Source organism: Pempheris klunzingeri, chromosome 15 (assembly GCF_042242105.1).
Source record: "Pempheris klunzingeri isolate RE-2024b chromosome 15, fPemKlu1.hap1, whole genome shotgun sequence".
Taxonomy (NCBI): Eukaryota; Metazoa; Chordata; class Actinopteri; order Acropomatiformes; family Pempheridae; genus Pempheris; species Pempheris klunzingeri.
Genome location: NC_092026.1, coordinates 10,704,557 through 10,724,912, shown reverse-complemented (window position 1 = coordinate 10,724,912; position 20,356 = coordinate 10,704,557). Strand labels below are relative to the sequence as shown.

General features: G+C 41.2%; 1 protein-coding gene across 1 annotated transcript in view; it reads left to right on the top strand.

Moving 5' to 3' along the window:
• The first annotated feature begins 611 nt into the window (after nucleotides 1-611).
• Nucleotides 612-20,356, top strand: part of adgrl2b.1 (adhesion G protein-coupled receptor L2b, tandem duplicate 1) — an 82,702-nt gene continuing 62,957 nt past the window's right edge. Inside the window, exon 1 of the mRNA XM_070844557.1 lies at nucleotides 612-681. The gene's annotated coding sequence lies outside the window, so the exon portion shown is untranslated. The remainder of the gene's footprint in view (nucleotides 682-20,356) is intronic.

The window sequence follows — 20,356 nt, the reverse complement described above, 5'->3', positions numbered from 1 at the left end:
TTGCGCGCCGCCCTGCACAGCCAGCTGCTGCAGAGCAGGGGACCGGTGCGCCGTTTCTCTTCGCCTTGTTTGCCTCCAGTCCGGCTGTAGCTCCGACTGTCTGCGCGGCGTGTGGATGAGGCGCAGAGGGAACAACCGGGCGCGCACCGAAAGCCAGACTAAAGAAGTCCCGGCACCCCTGTTCGTGCTGTATCTGTGAACCAGGCCGCTGGAGACTTTCAGACAGACTTGACAGTGTGGAAGACGTGCTCGGAGTTTCATTTTGTGGCGAGACTGGGGCGCATCTCGTCTCCTTGAAGTGATCCTGTTTTATGCAGTCAAACCGTAGCGCTCCCGTCGGAAGGAGCCTGTGTGTGCACGCAGTGGAGGAGGAGGAAAAGGGGGGGGGGAGAGAGAGTAACGATCATTACTTTTGAACAGACCTGTCGCCATGGAGCTATTCGTCCGGTCCCGGACGTATTGGCTTGAAGAAGAACAGAGAGCCGCCACGGGAAACCCCATCATCCGTCCACTGTGAGGAAAGTGGAGCATGCAGCCGAGCCCCAGCCGTCTTTGTGCGACCCGCAGCTTAGTTTCTGGGGGCCTCTTCTGAAAAAAGGAGAGGAGAGGAGGGGGGCTCCTGGTGTTGATCTGAAATTCACACTCCATGCCGGGATCCATATTTTGGCACGACGTACCACTGTAAGTAGCCCAGCCTTTAAAAGCGGATGTTTTGAGTCTTTCAAGGGAGATGCTGGGTTATGCCTCTCTGAATCAATAGCCTACCATTTATTTACACTCCCAGGATATGATAAGGCAAATGTCAGAAAACGGGCCCACGGGCTCCTCCGGCAGTTTAAAACTGTACTGATGAGATCAATACGTAGCCCATAAGATATAATGGTGTTTTGTAGTGTCTGGAGGCAGCAGACATTTAATTAAAATGGAGTTACTTGACCACTATAGACATCCCAATGTGGATTTCCGTGTCTATAGCTCTATATAATTCAAATTAAAAGCCCACTGAATGATACTTTCTTTAGGTGCATGATAATAAAAATGTAGAAATTGCTTATATTTAAGGTGCTTTAAGGTGTTTTTTTTTTATTTAAGACGAACTCTATGACAAAGAAAGTCCTGCACATGTATCCAAAGCCTGTCAAAAGCAAACTGGGGTTGATTTATAAGCTATTCAGCGATGATAATCAGCGTGATAACATGGTGAAAAAACAGAGCTCACACAAACATCTCCACCCAGTTCAGGACACCACGAGCTAAGTAGTTGGATGTCAGTTGCTGTCTCCATTTACTTCTCCATTTTGCGGCTATAAAATAAGATCATTGCACAGAGCATGTATAATTCACAGACCTGAGCCAGCCATGTGTGATGATGGGACACACACACACACACACACACACACACACACCTTTATACACACCCACATAGACACATAGAGTTTTTACAGGCTTAAGGAGCCATATTTCATTCTCACGTGAAGCCTTCAGAGATAGGGACGTGTAGACTTCAGCAAGAAACCTCAGGAGAGAACAACTGTGGTGGACTGAAATATCAAGGTTAAGTAACATTTACACAAGATCCATACTGTCAATGCCAAATCAGGATAATGGTGCAACATTATATAAGGCATACTGACAAGTTAGAACACTGGGAGCTACCCGGCATGTACTTATATAACAGCTTTCGTGCACTGAAAAGTATAGATGATGACTTTTTCAAACAGAGTTGTTTTTGGAAATAAACGCATTCGACTGATCTAAGAAAACGGCAACATTTTATGAGCTATACGCACAGTGTGAGAAATTGACTCGCCATCAGACCAATCCGAGCATATTTTGACCGTGGCGAAGTTTTTTTTTCAATCAGGCCAGCCATTTTGGAGGACTAGACACAAAAAAAAGCCTCCTTGGCTGGGTGATGTCGAGTGTGGCTGCTTAATACTGACATGCCCATCACTGGTTCCTGAAGATGAAAAGGTCATTTTATTCCCCTGCCACTGAGCCATTATGGGATGTTTTACTGGCGAAAGTAGACGTTGCACTCAGAAAATCCGGCGTCTCAGCTCACTCTAAGTCTATTTCTTGAAACAAATGCCGGGACAGTGGATTGTAGGAATTCAAAGAGAGGGGAGACAAATGTTCTGTAGCCTCTTTCTCCACCCCACCCCACACTCCCCTCTTCCTCCTCCTCTCCACCCTCTCCTACCTTCACTCCATCTCTCACCCGCCCCAGACGTGCTGGTTTGGTCCATTTGTCTGTGTTGTCTTGGGAGGAAGTGCCATCTCATTTCACATTGCGCAAATGGTTTCAATGCATGCTAGTGTGAATTCTAGCGGGTTTTTGTAACTGCCAATTTCCATATCAAAGTGTCTGCATTTCAATAGGGAGAACTTGAGCTACCAGCCCCCTTCCTCTAAGCAGTTTTGTTCTGATAGTGTTGCTGCTGTGGTGGTGGAAGCTACTGACAGAATTGCTGGACACTGCAGTTAGTTTGTGTGTGTGTGTGTGTGTGTGTGTGTGTGTGTGTGTGTGTGTGTGAAGCAAGTGTTAGTGTTGGAAACAGATTTAGTGTGGATTGGGAGAATTTGTTGGCTATAATCTAACACCAAAAGCCATGTATTTAGCGGAAATTTTGGACGGCACTCTGAGACGTGGTCATGTAAAAAAGATTTTTTCTGTTAAAATATTTCCTCCAGTATTTCTCCACGCAGACGTAAAACATCAACACCGTATTCTATTTTCAAAGAGAAAGAGAACCCTCCGCTTCTACGGCGATGAAAAAAAAAAAAGCATAAATAACTTGATGAAAATCTGTTTACATATTTTGACTGGTACTTTGGCCGCAGCAGTCTACATCTAAAATGCTCCAAAATGAATTTGCTTTGCAAGTTCTTTCTTGCAAAAGAAATGGTCTAATTCCACATTCAAGGAGTGTAGATGTAAAGACGCAGAGCATTCAAGCTTTGTGAGGCTCTGAGTACCTAGCGGTGTCTGATTGTTTTTCTGTTGCAGAGATAATATTTATTTCCCATTCTGTGCAGCTGTTGTTTGTCAGTGAAAGAATGCGGCAAGACACTGTTTATTTTGAAGGATTTCTTCCTTTTTCTTCTTCTTTGTCTTGTGATACATGGCCTAATGTTCTCTGCAATTTCAGGCAAGTTTAATAGGGGAAAATAAACTCTCATTTTGACCGGCCACAAGGAGAAGCAAAAACGTGCTCTCTTGCCTTTGTGCGGACTCCCACTTCAGATGTAGAATCAGCATTGGTTAACAGTGAAAGAAAGTGCAGCGTGAGAGGTGTTATTACGCAGACACAGGGAATGTAAATGCCATTGGGAGCGCAGTAGGGGTCTGTGGCCCCTTCATGGTCATCCAGCTCCTTGGTAATAACGTGAGCCAACTGCGCTCCTAACTGCTGGAGGAGAGGACTTGCTCCTTCCTCTCCCTCCTTAGTTCAGATAAAATAACATCACAAAACTTAGATAAGGTAAGAGTGGGAGTTTTAAACCCAGAGAGCAGGAAGGAGACAAAAAAAAAAAAAGAGGGCTTCACCTGCCATTTTCACTCATGGCGGTCAGGTTTGACAGCTGTCTTGTTCAGTTCCTCTGACACGCTCGCTGTGAAAAGTTGGGCAAACAAATGGACACAGAGAGAGGGGAACGAGGGAGTGGTGATTGGTAATGGTAGATGAGACAGTTTTGGTTGTATTGATCATAGCAGAAACACTTTTTACACCAGATGAAAATAATCAATTTGTGATGTCCAGTGCATTTTCTGTTAAACGATGTAATTTTTTTTGTTCCTGTTATTCGGACTTTCCTCGAGTCTACCTCTGTTCCTGCTAGTGATTTCCTATGTTTTCTACAATGACTTCTGACAAGGAGAGCAGGGCTCTCTGCATTGTATATGTGTAGGAGGATAGGGCAGGAGTGATAGCAATAGCAAGTGTTTCGAAGTTTGTTGAGTGAAGAAAAGAGTGTGGAGTTGAAATCATGCTGCGGTGTGTTAAGCCGAGGCTGGTTATTCGAATTATTAAAAAGCTGCTGAAGAGGAGAGGTACATGGAATCTGCTCTGTGGAGGCTGCTATCGGTGGAGAAATTGGCATCAGTGCTCCATCTAAGATGAATTTCTTCCTGGGTGAGTTTAGCTGCTAAATGGTCTCGAGTCTAGTCTCCGATTCTGAGGAGCTGACACAGAACCTGACATTTACAGCTGATGCTGTGAAGAGGCCCCTCTCCCCAATTTTTCTTTTTTTTCTTTTTTGGGAAATGACATCAAAGCTGCTCTCTCACCGTTCACATTTGGCCTGTTCGCAAGAGGAAGAAGAAAAAGACAAACTAGAATAAAAAAAGAAAAAAAGAAGCAAAGGCCATTTTGTTTTTTTTAACAAAGTGCTTCAGGGTGAGTTTCTTATTTAAATGCAAAAGCCCATCATAGCCATTTTGCAGCATGCCTCAAAAATAAAGAAATAGATGACTGGAACGAATGATTATGTGTTAGGGTAGTTAACCCGATAGATGGATATACATCTGTAGTCTTGCTCCTTTCTACCAAGAAAATGCATCTGACGGAGAAAAATTCCCTCCCATACTACCACCTCCTGTGTTTAAAATGACAGTTAACTTTCCCCTACTGGTTGGAAATGGATGTTTAATGATTAACAGAGGCTTGGAGATTAGGTCTAGCAGTCACGCTGGCCCTATATGCACTCATCGCCGAGCCTCTGCTAAGAAACGTACCCCCTCGCTGTTGTTAAAGGACTCTCCGCTCAAAAGGAGGCTGCTTCTTGAGTGATTGATCATCAGAGGTCTCTTTGGGTTGTGTGTTAACCCCTTAGTGTGTCCAGATCTCTCCCAGTTGGGGAGATGTTGGCGGCGTGTGATGGATGTGTCCCGGGTCTTTAGGCTCCATATATCAGAAGATTAGCACTGACCTGTGAGTTGTCTGGGCTGCCCTCGGAGCGTCTTCTCCAACACCGGCTTGCATTAGCATACGAGAACACTGCTCTGTCTCAGGGGGATACAAAGATAGTGTTCTTTATTTGGTTCTGTCATAGTATAGGTCACAGGAAGTGTGCAGATTAAAGGCTGAGGGCTTTGAGTTAGCATTAGGTGTATCTGACAGGTCATCCGTCTTCAACTGAGGAAACACTTTTCTTTCTCAAATTCCTAAATAGTGTCATATAATTATCCTAGAAATTGAGGTGCAGGCCATGCTTCACTGCAGAAAATTCCCCCCCTGTCTTCCTTCATGGTATTCATGAATCATATAAAAATGTAAATCGCTCGCCTAATGTGGTGTAACTTTGTTATTTCTCATTCTGCATTGACAAGAAAGAAATTGTAGCAGGTACAGGCTACACCCAAATCCATGTTTTATTTTCCAAATGAGTAATCAGCAGGGCCTTTGGCTTTGATGGACAGCTTGAATCCTTCTATTAAATGCTTTCATATGAACAGCATAGGCACATTTGCTTGAGAAAAACCAGTAGATCAGTGTATTGAAAGGTTAAGTTAAATATTTTTTGAAGTTTATCAGCAGATTCTCAGCAAACGATCATAAAATCCCTCCACATTTAATGACTTTAGACTTTAGACTTTTAGACTTTAGACTTCTTTATTTTATCCCCCATAGGGGGAAATTTTCTTGTTACAGCAGCAACAATATAAACAGGGACAGTGAAAGAACAAAGCAATAGAAAAGACAAAAAAATAGCAAATATAAATATAAATATAAATATAAATATAGATATAAATATATGGATTGTGATGAAATGAAATAAATATTTACACCATAGGATATTTACAGGAATGGAATGGCATGGATGGTAGGCAGTATATTAACATCAGCCAGTGATGCTGGTGTTAAAGAGTCTGATGGCTGATGGGAGAAATGACCTGCGGTAGCGTTCCTTCTTGCAGGGTGGGTGCCTCAGCCTGCTGCTGAAAGAGCTGCTGAGGGCCCCCACAGTCTCATGCAGGGGGTGCTCTCCTGCTGTGCATTTTCTGTCCGACACTTCCATGCCACCTCCCACTGCACTGCTGCCATTTACGGTTGTGCCCGTATGTATAGAAAGAATACTGTTAATGTTATTTTTCAGGGAGCTGCTTTCATGTTGAAAACGGAAAGCACGGGATCACCTGTAGTCTGCCACTTCTTTGTCTGCTATGTGTCTAATGGCTACTTGATGCCTGCTTGGTGACACTTGGTGTCTTGTGTTGAAGCCAATGTGTTTTCAAGGTGAGGAGATGTTGTCAAAGCCCTCGAATGTTGCCTGGGCTTTGAGTGGCAGGCGTTGTCACAGAAGATGAGAAGCTGTGGGAGTCACACAGCAAAGAGAATCTATTACCTAGGATGGCAAGGCGTGCTTTCACAATGTGTCAGTGCAGTCAGCCATCTTGCTCTCTCTGTGTCTGTGGAGTAGTCCGCCCTCTGCACAATGAGGGAACAGCTTTCAGGTTTAATTTTGGTGGCTGCCATAAGTTATGGTATTGATGTTTTACACTTGGGTTTCATTCTATGATATATTCTCATGTAAAACCAAAAGCATTAAGCCTTCATCAGCAGAGGTGTGTAATCTGTTTTATGATTGCTGGCAGGCAACATGAGAAAAGCAAAGTGTTGCTACCTAAAAGGCATCCTTGCAAAAAAAAAAAAAAAAAGAGCAATGAAGAACTCAAAATTCAGCTGGGCCCTTTTTTATGAAGTTGTGCTGATTTCCTCCATTTCAAAAGCCTCCTTAAAACAGAGAGAGAGAGAGAGAGAGAGAGAGAGAGAGAGTGCACGCTCTGTGAGGAGAGAAGGAAACTTGTTGTTGATCAGCCAAGCAAATCAGATCTTGATATTTGAAGAGTGGAGTTGTGATTGCTAATCACTCCACTGCTGAGTTTTAATTAGGAGACTCATAAGCATTATGTCATTCCTCGGCAGAGCATAGCCAAGCATCAGATGTACTTAAGAGAACAAATAATTAGTTTTCTTAGTAGTTAGAGCTACAAAAAGAAGCACGCTCTTTTTTTGTATAATACATTAATTAATATTTTATTTTATGTACTCGCATTGATTACAAACATTGCAGCATAATTGTGTTTCATGTAGCTCATGTACTATACGCATAATCTTAAATCATATCTTGACCTTATTAAGGGATGAAAAAGACTTAATTCTAGCACAGCTGCCATGCATGGACACTTTTTTGCTTGTGCTTATCAAAGAAAGCTTGAATCTAATCTTAAACTATTTTCTAGGAGATGGTGCTATAATTTGGACTGAGCTTCTTTTCAATGGTTAGGTTCCTGTGCTGTGCTCCTAAGACCTTTGTTAGGACATTTTAATTACAGCAGAGCTGGATGTAATTGATCTAGGCTTAGAGGGATTTCACTGTCAATGAGAATGAGCCTGGGCGTTAATACAGCCGAGCAAACGCTTCCACCTCTGTGCTGCTCTCTCTCACACACACGCATACACACACACACACACACATACACACTCACAGGGCTGGTGTAGGCGAGAGGAGATGGGTCTCCTCGTTGACTTTCCCTTAATTCACAGAGGTGTCTGTCTTTTATGTGTAATGGTTAAATCAGCCTCACGCTGTCGGCTGACACAGCACTACAGACAAGCCTCCCTCTCGCGCTTTAACATACATTGTTGCCACCTGGAGTGTCCTCTTACGGAGCACTTTCTTCATGGTTCCGTGTTGTCACCCACAATCTTTAAATTTTCATAAGGCTGTTAGATAATGCTTCCCGATGAGGGTGAATTATTGATGGTCTTGTTCGTATGAGTGGGACAGGGTAGGCTTTTAACTCTCTGAGCTGCTGGGTCTCTTATCCTGTAACTAGGGGACACTGCACAAACACCCAAAGGAATGATGTACTGGGGGAGAGGAAAAAAATGGAGGCAGGGGGCTGAAAATAAAATAAAAGAAGCATGCATCCTTTACACTACTGTTGGGCTAAGCCACAGCACAAGGGAAACTTGGCAGCAGAGAAAAGCATTGCATCTACAGAAGCCCTGTCTCTGTTTTTGAAGCAGTGAGGAGCGGTATGGTGGCTGTGTGTTTGTTGCTTATATTTGTTGGTTTATATCGGAGTGCACACAGCACTCTGGCTCTGCTTTTTTATTTTGTAAGGACAAATGTTTCAAGTTAGGAACTTTTGTTAACACAGGAGTTTAACATTGGAGTGTGAGCGGGCAATTACACTTTGTAGCCACCAGAGCTGAAATGATTAGTTAATCAATTGGACAATCAAAACAAAATTGATCAGCCACCATTTTGATAATCAAGTTATCGTCTAGGTCAAGGAAAAACACCATCCATTCTCTGGCTAGTGGATGGATTTTTAGATTTTTTGCAATTTCATATCATTGTAAACTGAATATCTTTGGACCATTGGTCAGACAAATCAAACATTAAGGTTTGACATTGGGCAACTAGTGTCAAAATCTTTTCACGATTCCAGATTTATCTGAAAATTCAGATTTATCTGAAATTGTATGTATATACTTGCCTTTGTACTGTTACTGTATATCCTTGGTCCAAGGCAGAATAGATTATGTATGAACATTTCTTGGGGAAAGAATGTTTTTAAATGGTGAAATGGTGACAATGACAAACTGCGATGCTGCACACAGAATATTTTCCCGAACATACGCACATAGCTGCATTTCAGTAAAATCAGTCCTTACCCGCCAAATGTACACCCGTATACCCTGACAGCTGTCCTGATTCTTATAGCATGCACTTTCATCATTGTTCCAATTCATTCCCTCTGCACTCGTCTGGCCCTCCAGTTTGCATTACAATGGAGCGAGCAGAAGAAACTCGTGGAAATACTGGTAAAGCATATAAATTGGCATGCTGAAATTCAGTGGTATTGTCCTTTAAGCTACATTTTTTGGTTTCATTTTAAGATTTATTGAGAGATGTGGAAGGTTTTCGGTCAAAAATCACTACATTTGGCACAGTACTCAGCCTGTCTGTCTTCTCAAAGTCTTACAGATTTGATGCATCTAAGACATGAAGTCTGGCCAGTGTTGCATTCCAAGATTGGATCCAAATTTCTGGAAACGTATCTAGTTGTTTAATTATGTGTATTTTTGTCCATTCTGACTTGTTACAGCTCAGGTTGCATCTGCGAGGCGTTCATAAGTAAGGCATGTTTTCTGCTTTGCTTAACAGTAGGGATGAAGGAAGAGACATTTTCAGCCCACTGGTAAACCTGCTGTTGTCCATCTTTCAAAGTGAAAATCAAGTGGTTTACAGCCGAATCAGGGGTAGAAGTAAATCTTAAACAATAACCATGAGACTGTCAGAGTGAGGACAGGGAGAGAACAAGAAAGTAATTATGTACATGAAATAAGAAAAACAAGTCCAACCAGTTTCTATTTCCCACTGGAAACGCTGCAGATTGATGCCTACGTCTTTGTTTCCAAAGGAACAGACAGAGTGGGTGGACAAATTAATAGAAACCAATACTGAAAAAAAACGACTTTGAATTGAAAATAAGCACGAAACCCATCCAGGCCATCAGCGCATGTATGCATATTAAGTCCATGACTCATTTCCATCATTTCCAACTCATTACAGTCAAATGGTACAGCTGGGCAATATGGTTTAAAGATATTAGGTTGATATTTTAAGCCTTGGTTAAATACTGCAACCCTACAAAAGGATCTTTGTAATTAGAGCAGTAATTCAGAATAATCCGCCTGTAATAAATGCTATTAGATTTCAAGAGGTCAGTACAAATATGTTCAAGATTAGAAACCATTTTTAATAATGTTTTGACAAATTGAATTAAAATTTAAAATCAAAACAATCAGGCTGTGAGTCCAAGCCGATCCCTCCAGGATCTTGGAGAGATTTTTGTGATTATTAACAGTCCAAAATACCTGAAATCTAAGAACTTAATGCAATTTTCCTGCCCTCTCAAATATTCAAATGTTTTCAATATTCTCTAATTCCCAAATCAGAGCGCACACACAGACATTAGCTGCCACTTATCAAGCATGTCTTATTTTCTCTTTTTTTATTCAAATGTAACAAAATTTCAGTTGCTTCTGTGGTGACTGTTATCTAGTTGAATTGTCACTTATGTGACCACTTCAAAAGATGCTAATCACTACTCTTTAAACTGAAATGATGTAACTACCAGTTTCAGAGACAGCCTAAAATGCAGGTGTATCAGCCACAAAAGGTGGAAATGGAAACAGTATACAATTAGATTGTGACAATATAATGGTGGGAATTGGTTTATTTTTTTTTGAAGAAGCACCAACCAAAAATCTTGCCTAAATAATTTAAAGCTTATTCAAAATTACAATTGAAGCTGCATGCATCAGAATTTTTACATTAACAATGGATCAGATTACTACATTTAATGTGAAACGTGACATTTTAGTGTCTTTCAGCTCATTGTTTTATTTTTACAGCTCCAAAACTTTACTGTTTTTGTTCACACCCAACACTCTCATAGCATATGTTTTAGCTGCAGTGGGCCACTGTTTTCAGTGAAAAGCTATAAAAACACACGGTACACAACCTGCTCAGCACTGAATACCATGCAGACAAAGAAATGTACTAGTTGTTGAACTAGGTTGAATATTTAACAGCTGAGGAGACAGATTTTTCTCTCAGGAGTCGGTAGAGACCAACAACACAGTTAAAAGTAGAGTCTTGGACTTATTCAAACAAATTAATGCTGATGTCTGAGTCTGCTGGGTGTAGAAATACCCTACTGCTTGGTAACATGTTCACTATAACTTTATATGGCGATATAATTTGTGTTCTGTACTGTATGTTGTGTTTGCGGCTACAGTACTAAATCTACAGACAATTGGTGTTAGAGAGTGTGGACACACTCACACAGGCGATTTCTAGCTGTGAGCTCAGAATCATCACATTTCTCCTCTGGAAAATGTCCCCAGCTAAAGATCATCGCCTTTACAAAGCCGGTATTGATGATGTGATGCCCTTTAGAAAGCACTTTCATCCGAGGCCAAGACACACACATAGATTATGTTACCTGGACTAACAAGCAAAAAATGGGGAAAAAAATTAAAACGTTAAACATTTCTTGCATTTTTTTCCTTCGCTCTGATGGGTTTACCTGCAGAAAAAAGCCAGATGATGTCGGCTGTTAAACACAGTGGTGGGTCCCTAATAGCATTGGCAGTCATGTCTTGGGACTCATTAGGACTGACGATTACTCCACACCGTTGTGTAATGGCCAAAGTATATGAGGCAATTTTATAAGACTACTGTATGTCTTGAATGAAATCATGTTCCTGGTATGGTCCCGTCATCAAATCCAAATATGATTTAACATATAGGGAAACCCTGCAGAGCAGAGTGTGAGTCAATTTTTCACCACCATCAGCACTCATACAACCAGAGCCTTTATTTCTCCCTGATAATTACATACTTGCGTACTTGATGCTGTGGTGTTGCTTACCTCCTGTTAAGATCTTGGTTTTCACTCACTTTATCTCTTCCATATTGATCTGTAGGGTTCATTTAAAGGTGTTTGGCGTAATTAGCCCTTTTTATTCACTATTTGATGTGTGTTAGTCATCCATTGTGTGAGTGCAAATTGGAAAGGAGGTCTTGAAAATATTTTCGAAATGGTCACATATTGACTCCAGCGAATTCTGTCGTGGCGCATTGTGATACCATTTTCAATAGTGTGTTCTTGAAATTAACAAATCCAATAAAATTTTAATTCAAAACTATCAAAATGAGTAGTTTCACATGAGTAACAAGTTTAGCCTGATGTCATAGATATTATTGTAACACACTTATCGACTTTAACAGAAATTTGGAGCTGCAGCTAATGATTTTCATTGTTAGTGAATTTCATAATCACAGATCACCAGAGTCCAAGGTAACTTCTTCTAAAAGCTTGGCTCTGCAATAAATCCTAACTTTATGAAGGCTGTAACGTTCAGTGTTTGTTCAAAAAGGGTTTAATCCAACTTTATAGTCATTTTAGTGGCTGATGTATTATTGTTGAATTCTGAGTGTAGTTTGATATCAGCTAAATATTCTTATTTATGGGGTGATCTTGATTTCAATGTAAAGTGGTGTACGCCTTTGTGACTATGACCATATGTGCTTTTTATAACCTCAGACAAATAGCAACAAATTGTCTCTTGATGGTTTTATGTACGAGCATATCACTCAAGCAAAAAGTCAGTATTGTCACTGTGTCTCTGAGTGCATGTTGCAGCTCTGAATTAAGGCAAATTAATGCATGTCAGTCACTAAAGACACTGAATGAATAGAGACCACACAAACCGTCCTCAGTTAGAATGCAGCCCATGTGCTGACCATGCATAGGTAATGCAAAGCAGACTGGAGTTTAGACAAAAATGTGCTTTAAGTTGGACAAAACTTCACAACTGTACAATGAATCCACTAGAGGTGAAGAAGGTGATGAAAACCAGAAGGATGGACGTATCAGTGTATGTGAAGTGAGCAGAAAGTGTCATTGTGGCTAAACAGTCACAGCATTTAATTGTTTCCACTTGAAAGAAGTCATATAACTTTAAAAAGCTTCTAACATCTGTAAGAAAATACACTGAGCATGATGTGCAAATCAGGATGTCTGCAGAGACATAGCAGCTTGTTTGAGTGATGTAAAGTGTCTGGTTAAAAGTCAATGCTCTTCTGATGAGAATAAAGTAGCTGCTGACAAAACAGCTGTGTGCCTGAGATACGTGGAGGGAATGGAGGTGGTTGCACTACAGATCTGAGTTGTTTTTCATAGGTGTTAGATGCGCTTTAACCAAAGCTAACTTGAGTGGGAATGACTTGTTAGAATTTTAGAAAATGTCTTATTTGTGTTCAGTAACGGAATGAGTCAATTGCATTTTTATTTTTTAGGGCATAATTTACATTTCTTTGTAAAAATGCTGGTTTTGTGTGAACCACTTTTGTAGTTCCAGCTTTGTTTACACACAGAAATCTCTCTAAACAATGTCCTCTGACTGCCAAAAGTCCAGACGAGAGAAGAGAAGCTTTGTGACTTACTTTGTCCCTGGTTTTGCCTCTCAGGCTTCCTCCTTGCCCTCTGATTGGTTGAGGTTGTGACTGCGGCCTAAGAGGGGTGGAAGTGCTGCTCAAGGCTGTAAAAATACACTGCAGTATCCTCAGCGCTCAGCACAAAAATATATATATATATATGTATCCACAGTATATTTTAATGTAGCCTACAGTCAGGATGACACAATGCTAAGTGGTGGAGCTTTTTTTTTTTAATAATCATTAATCTGCAGGTTATTGTCTATTTTAATCTATAATTACTTGGCCTATGAGATGCCAGGAGAAAAACCTCGATTGCCTTGAATCCAAAGATCCATTTTACTGTAATGTAAGACAAGAAAAAAGCAGCAAGCTGGAAGCTGGAATCAGCATTTTTTGTAGCATTTTAAGTGCAAAATTACTTACATGACTTACCGGTTATCCACATAGCTGCTTAAGTTGCAGATTGATAAAGTGACTTATTTCAGCTCTAGTATGAGGTCTTTACCAATGAAAACTAAACATGATTCTGAGAGATGTTAGAGTATTAGTAATGTTGGTATTTACATTTTTTTTAAAAAACATTTTTTTACAGAATACCATTAATTTGGAAAGTGCTTATTTGCTAGGTCGATATAAATGTGTAAATGCAGGAAATAGCAGCTCTGACTTTATGCGCCCCCTCGTCTTCACCTCTAAAACCATATCTATGCCCTCACATACAACTCGACATCTCCAACTACTTGGTCCCCTCAAGGATTAATAGTGTTTGCTAAATTTGCATACACTTCTTAGTAAAAAAAATAACTTCTCTTCGCTTTTTGGCAACACACGTGTCACTTTGTCATTGCACCACTTTGTTATAAGCCCTATTTGGATGGGATTAGTTTTACGGGGGAGGAGGGGAAGGTAATCGAAAATGGAGCATGTCTATAAATTTTAGTCCCATCTAAATCTTGCCATGTCAGTAACTTGTGCGGATTTTAGCGGCCGACCAAATCTTGGACTTCCCGTGCCCGGCAGAAATAACCTCTGATAAAACCTCAGCTAGTCCTCTCCAAAATTGACAACTCTGAGATAGTTTGTGAGTAATTTGCAGTTTCCTTTTAGGGAGAGAGGGAGTATGTACGCTCGTCCAGCTTTTACCCTTTTAGATCACTGTGGTCCAGATGTGAAATTTCCCCTCCTGTTGTTGTGTGTCATTGTTTAAACAAGTTGCTGTCAGTTCCGGAAATTATGTTTGATTATTATGATACATTTTTTTGCGATGGCAGCACATGAATAGAGTTCAGTAATACTGGAGACTGATTACACAGATTTCTCCTCGCCTGCGTGTTGTTCATTAACATCACAGATGTTATGCATTAGCAGTTACTTCACATACAGTTTGCTGCAAACTAATACCGTCTGAATGGGGGTATAGTGTGTTCAAATTTTACATTTTGCCATTATATTTTTCCCCACAAGGTGTGAATGTCAACACATCGCCTGCTGGAAACCATGTTGAAGGAGTGAATTCATTTGTCATTTGTGTGTGTGTGTGTGTGTGTGTGTGTTGCTGGTGTTGCGAGTGTAGGTTAGGGGGTGATTGCCAGGCCAGTCATGGTTTCCCTTGTAAAAATGCAGTTTTAGCATTGGAGCGAGCTGGAGGTGAGCACTGGGTGTGTGGGTGTGTTTGTGTGGATAAAGAGCATGCAGGGGAGGGCTAGAATTATCCGTGGAGGAGGCGAGAAGTGAGGCTGTCAGTACATTCAAGGAGAGACTGGCTGAAAAGAGAAACCTCTCGTTTCCATGTTAGCGTTGAGCTGCTTTCTTCTCTTCTCCGGCGACCCTACTGCTTAACCAACTGCTCCTAGGTCAGCCTATTTATGTCAGTGCCAAGCAGCAATGACTGGTGAGCGCAGAGTAACTTGTAACTGAATATTAGCGAAAGTCGTTTTTTCCTCATATTTTCAAATTTGTAAGTCGCGGGGCACATATTGTCTCCATAAACCCAAGTGACCTTTACAAAATGTTTACGTGCAGAATCTTCAAATGAGCGTACAATCATAAAGCATTTCTGCAGCAAGCAACTGGCCAAGATTACCAGTAACAAAATAATATTTACACATCTTGTAATAATGTTTGAAATCAATAAATTGATAAATTGAACAAAGAAAATTATAATATTAATAAAAAGAAAATTAAGCTACAGCTATTTTGATGATCATTTAAGGAATTAATCAAAAAAATCACTGATTCCACCTTGAATGTGAATATTTTCCTGTGTTGTTTGTCTTCAGTGATACATATTTTGGGATTTTAGGCGGATGGTTGGGCAAAGCAAAACATTTGAAGACATCACCTTGAACTCCGGAAATTTGCATTCTTCACAATTTTGTGACTTTTTAGAGACTAAGCAATTAATCAACGACTTGCACAAATAAACGTCAGATTAATCAATTGCAGCCCTGAAGTCAGTGTTTCTATTGACGAAATCAACACAGGTAATAATGAGTCTTTCAGGCATGTTCCATTATCTTGTTATGTGCTGATTTCAACTACAAACCTTGACAGAAACATCCACTTTTACCCTTTTTCTGTACCTGCTCCTCCACACGGCTCCTTTTTTGAAGACTACGTGCCACTCTCTCTTCATTTTGCTTGACACTAACCTGGTTGTTCAGCCTGAATCTTCTTTGTTCTCTACACTTTACTAAGCTTCTTTGCTCACCCCTCTCTGTTTCACCATGTCCATCTGCCCGCTGGCACTCTATCTTATCTACTGCCTCAATCATTTGGCCGAGAGCTGCTGAGCACACCAACTGTTGTGCGCTCTCAATAAAATAGTGAAGCATTGCACCTTTCAGGGGTTTTCTGTGGGGGCTTTTTGAGCTGCATTGAAAAACATTTGAACTAAAAAGCGTGCTGTTTTTCCAGACCTGTCTTTTAATCTGGAGCCATTAACTCCAAAACAAAACGAGACATAAAAGCTGCAGTTTAAGTGACTTGAGTTTATCATTTTTAAATGTTACAGAAACTCATTCTGACCCAGGCTTAAAGAGAAGATGTAACACCTTCTGTGATCTATTAACCATCGTAAAAAAAAACACCTGTTGACATAAATTACTAATAGGCACTGATCCAGGCTTTAATTATGATGGAATAACTAACACATACTGCCTCAAAGGAGCTAATCCAAAGCTTCATTTTTTTAAAAATCAGTGTGAGAGCGCACAAAGCCCCAAAACATTCAAGCAAAGTAGAGCTGAAACGATTAGTCCATTAATCAATTAGTATGTTGACAGAAAATTCAAAATCCATTCATTTCTTAAAGCAAAAATACCAAACATTCAGTGCCAAAGCCTTTGTTCTGGGTCCAAATTGAAATATTTCCAGTTTTGATAAATCTTTTGAGTTTTTAACTTTTGTTTGGCAAAAGAAGATATTTTTAAGATGTCATCTTGGATGCTAAGGGACTTTGATGGTCATGGTTTTGTCTATTTTTATTACAGTTTTTTAACTCATTGAGGTTTTTCTGATTCATTGAGAGAATAATCAGTAGACATCAGAATGGAGTAAAGCAACATACGTTTCCTTCATAAAAAAGCATACAAAGGCTTGGAATATTTTGTTTCTCTGAAACCTAGTCAAGACTTGTCTAGGTCAGTCGGTAAGTCTGTAAAATGTCCAAAAGTAGTATGAAAGGTCCGTAATTGTTTAGATTGTTTTGTTCAACCAACATTCCAAAACGCCCAAATATTCAGTTTACTGTCTAAAAACATTACGATTTTTTCATCTTTATTGTTTTTTTTGCATGAAGCTGTTACATACAACCTGGTTATCCTAATAGCATATCATATCAGCCCTGTGTCGAGAAAACACACTCCATGCAAAGTGTCGGCCCATCTCTGTTTCTGGCAGTTGATGGCAAGTTCTCTACATCAGTGGTGGAGCCAAGGAAATGACTTCATGTCCCTGCAGGGGTTGAAAGCGCAGCCCTGACAGGACTGTCATGACAAAAGAGTTCCTTGGGAACATCAGGGTGCAACGAAGACAGAAAAAAAAGTATCTAGAGGCTGTGTTTTCTTAGTTCCTGTAGTTCCCGTCTCCCACTTCTAGCCCATCAACCATTTTCTGATGTTTGAAATTCCCCTCTCACATGTGTGTCTTTTTTTTGTCCTGAATGTAGGGCATGGGGGTGGGGCAGAAAGTTCTCCAAATTAGTAGTTATTCAAAGAGTGGAAGACGAATCATTGTGTTGGCAAGATGCAGCTCAACAGAGCCACATCTCTATTTCACTTGTAGGTTTTCAGCTTACACTTGGACTTGCGCATTAGTTTTGTTCCAGTCTTACTTGATATGTATGTATGCACTCTTTATCTCTCTCTTCTCGGCGTTGACAATTGAAAATAAATTAACATTCCTGGGCTTTATTTTTGTCTTCTCTAAGCCTGTGGAGAAAACTTGGAGGAGAACCCAGGAGGTCAGGCCGTACTCACAGGCTGTCAATCCTCAGCAGTGACCCCACCGCCCCTTTCTTTCTCCCCCTTCCATTCTTCTTCTCCTCCGCTCTCCCTCTCCCATCCATTTAGTCCCTCCCGGCTTAGAAACTCACAAACCCCCCCCCTCTCTCACTCTCCCTTTCATTGGACGCCTCTCCAGTTTGAGTGAGGTAGACACAAGCTTTGTCAAAGGAGACTCACATTCATTCAGCCGGCTGTTGCACACAGCCTTGTATTTCATGTTAAGACATGTGGGCTGTCTCCTTCTATCCATTTATTTTAATTATGTTTTAATTGCTCACCGTCCTCTTTTAAATGCTTGCTTATTATTTCTATCAGGCCGATGTGAAAAATTGGCTGTGGACTGTGATTTTCTCCATTATCTTAACTGATGATAGATTTCTCTCCTTGGGTTTCCACTGTGTATGTATGGGAGACAAAAGAAAAACAGATGTCGTGAATGTTTGCATATCATTTTTCATTTCATTGGTGGATTTTTTTGTTTTGTTTCCAGAAAGATATACTGTTAATAGAGAGAAAACCCTGGGGAATATATGCATGTACTTGTATTTTTTTAGGAAGAGGACCGCAAGGCACAGATGAACATGAATAACTTTAATTTAGTAAGTGGTGCTCTGGTGTGCATTGTATGTTTGAGCTCATTAGATGTAGTGTAGGTGGTGACAGTTAGTCACAACTGCAACTGTGTACTTTTTTTTTTTTTTTTTTAACATATCTGCCTTAGTGGAACATGATGCTCATTATGTGAAAATTGCTGGCCGAAAAACAAATAACCTCAATTCCCAGGCTTCAGGGTAGGATTGGTGTAGATAATTCCTCAGCACAATCTCTGAGGGGTTCACGATGCCTCACTTACCTCTTAAAATCATTTTCTGCTTGAGAACATCTTAACCCCCCACAACCATCATCCCCCCTGTCCCCTGATGTGAAATTATGATACGTCTGTCAGTACTTGTGTAAAGCATCTTAATGTTAATCGCCTAATCCTTTTATCTCAAGTCCGGACCGATTCGGTGCAGAAATCCCACCAAACAAAACCGTGTTTTTAGGAAGATGAGCAGGGCTGTGTCCTCCACCAGCTTAAGGGAGAAAGGAGGCATGTTACTCAGCGGGGCAACGGCTGATCAGGAGAAAGAACCCCGGGGTGGTGAAGGCAAGTCTGCATCCGCAAGGCCACGCAGGCTCTCGCCCCCTGGTGTCTGGAGGGACTGAGTGGCTCAGCAGGCCCAGCAGGCCAGAAGGGCAGGGGGATGTCCCCCCAACAGTTTCCAATCTCCTCCTGTCAACTTCTGTTATGGTTACCCCATGGCCCCAGGCCTCATATTTGCAGAAGATAAATGGCCGAGGAAGAGGTCTTGTATGTCTCTGAAGATTTGGTATTCTGCCCAGTATTGAACTGGTGGCAGTTTTGGTAGAAGAAAGTAATGAGCAGCCTCAGTAGATGTGGTTTGAGACAGGAGAGCTTGTACCCTCCAATTTGGTCTTATCTGATCTGGTTCGGCGCCACTGGCAGATAAACAACTGGAGGACAAATAAAACCACAATTCCCATAAAACCACCCAAGTTTAACTGATAAATTATAAGTTAGCTGTATGTGTGTTTCCTTGGCTCAGACTGCTGCACAACTGCTCGGCCAGGGTGACCTCAAATGAAAATATACACTCTCAGCCTGCGTCAGGCTAGGTGCAGATCCAGTGGCCTTTTTTTCAGACATTATTCCCCGACCAGGCATTGGTCATGTATAGAATCAATCTGATGGTGACTTAAAGTATTACTCAATATGCTAATGTGAAAGCTTTCCATGTTTTGTGGGTTTTCATGTTGCCAAAAATATCCAAGCGCATTAGTGGGGCCCGGAGAGCGATCAGAACTGACTGCTCTGCTGCTCAAATTTAGGTTCATTATAAAATAATCAGGGTGGTTGACGGGTGGCTCTGGAGGAGCAGCATTCAGAAACAGGGAACATTCACATAGAGGCAGCTACCGAGTGGCCGATCCTGTTTATGATGTTGATACATGTGTGTGTGCATTGGGGAGATGCTGGAGGGCAACCGCACGGGAATAAACAAGATACAATATGTCAGTGTGTGCGTGCTTCTGTGGATGCTGTCTCTGCATGTGTGTCCACGTCGGCAGGAGTGTGCATGTCCTCGGCTATATGTTTGTGCAGGCATGCATACGTGAGTCTGTGGGTGTGTGTGTGTGTGTGTGTGTGGCATTTCACATATGACACAACACATCCCTCCTCGGTGTTTGACTTTGGTAAGCAGCTTATCTGTCTGGTGTGTTAGTCTGTCTCAGGCTCTAACCTTTTGCTGCTTTTGCAGACAAAGGGCTGTTTTTGCCACCCCTTGATAAGGAAGGAGACAAAAGTAGCTCACAAAGCAGCTGTGTCTCAAATGGCGTCCTGTGCAAGCGTGTTGCTGGAGCGACAAGCTCTCTCTCATGGGGATCTGGGAGTAAATGGGGAAGGTGGAACAGGGAAGAGTGGGAGAATGAAGCAGTGTAAACATTCAGTTGTAACACGGTGCCGAGCGCTGAATAAGTGCCGAACACCAGGCATGCTATCTGCTTTTGTTGTTATGCCGGTGCCCTCGTAAACATTTGAGAACAAAGTTTCAATATTTCTGTGAAACTTGGGTTTTGAAAAATGCTTTTGTTTATTCAATCAAACAGCAGCCAGGAATTTTGTTGTCATGGTGTTCACATTTGCATTTGACTACATTTCATAAGCAGCTTACACGTGACTTCTTTTATGGAAACATACACGTGTAGAATCCAGATAAGACACCACAAATGGTAAACCCAAGGCTGATGATGATGAC